Genomic DNA, 1,527 nt, shown 5'->3' on the forward strand with positions numbered 1-1,527 from the left:
TTTGAAATGTGTCATTAGTTTTATTTATAAAAATTCATACATAGTTTTTTAATACTATGGGCTATTAAAAGTTAATCTGAGAGGTATAGAGCGAATGACCATATTACTCGGTAATTCAAAACCTATCGATAATTCCCCATTTTATTTTATCATGTATATGTGAGTACTGGTTGTGAGGATGGTTGCAAATATTCCATCTTAATGCTAGTGTATAATAATGCTAAAGTCATAAGAAGTGCAATCACCTAATCACAAAAATGCAACAACTTGCAAAAAAACACTCAAATTCATGAACAAACTGGTTCATTAAAATAAATCTAAACTGTTTTTCCTGTACAAATGTACGTTTGAAAGAGCATAATCAACCATTGATTGCCGATCACAAGTCGTAACAGGGAAATTCAAAAGTCCAAAAACACAAAACACACGACTTGAAACAATTTAAAAAAATGAGAACAAGTACTTTACACAGCATAGTCAAATCGGAAAGAGATAGGTTCCATGGTATATATGTGAAGTGATGACAGGTGAGCGCATCCTGCTCCACGCGTATATCCATATATATCATTCTGAGTCCTATTCAGATGGTGTCTTTGAAACACAAGGTCTACATCAGACAAGAAGTCATCTATGTAACAATGTTATTGTATTTAAACAAAAGCTAAGGCTAGTCATTCTCTATATGCAAAATATTTGGTCCACTCATAGTAAATGAGCTTGGAAATTTATACCTCAAAGTAGGACATTTTTGATAGTTAACAAATTTAGTCTTATTGCATATGCCTACAAACGCACTAATTCATAACTAGCAAGCAATGCATGGCACAGTCCCTGTTAGTTATCAAATTTAAGATATATAGTTTTGTTTATTGTAAGATAGCTGGAATATAAACATGTCAGGAATATGATTATAATGACTGTTTAACATTAAAATGATTTAAAATTTGTATCTGATTGTCAAACGAGTACTTGTCCATATTGAGAGATATTGCTCTGGAACAGCATTAATTAAAACAAAATCAGCCATTTTGAATACATGTATATATATATAACATGATGTATAATGAATATATACAATTTGAACATAATTAGTCAAAGCATGTCAGAGATGTGGCTCTAGAAGCCCATTCATTAAAACAAAATGGCCGCCAGTCAGCCATTTCAATCGTTATCTTATAAGTTTGAACGAAAGCCATCCAGAAATGCCAGAAATTCTTGAAATTTGATAATTTTTAGCACAAAAATGGCCGCCATTCGGCCATCTCGAATCAGACCGTGAAACAAATTAATGTGCATATGTATATTATCAGAGGTACATTACTTGGGGTTTGCAACGCCCATAGTACTGTATGGTGACATCATGTCAAGATCCCATTCAAGTCTCATCTCGTAGATAGCGAGACTGGTGCTACGACCTTCTGACATGAGATAGGCGGTTTGTAATAAAATAATAAAACATGTATTACCACATTCATAGTGAAAAAATGTAATACATCGAAAATGTAAAGAAAATATAGTTATCGTAAT

Source organism: Saccoglossus kowalevskii, chromosome 10 (assembly GCF_978046115.1).
Source record: "Saccoglossus kowalevskii chromosome 10, keSacKowa6.1, whole genome shotgun sequence".
NCBI classification, from domain to species: Eukaryota; Metazoa; Hemichordata; class Enteropneusta; family Harrimaniidae; genus Saccoglossus; species Saccoglossus kowalevskii.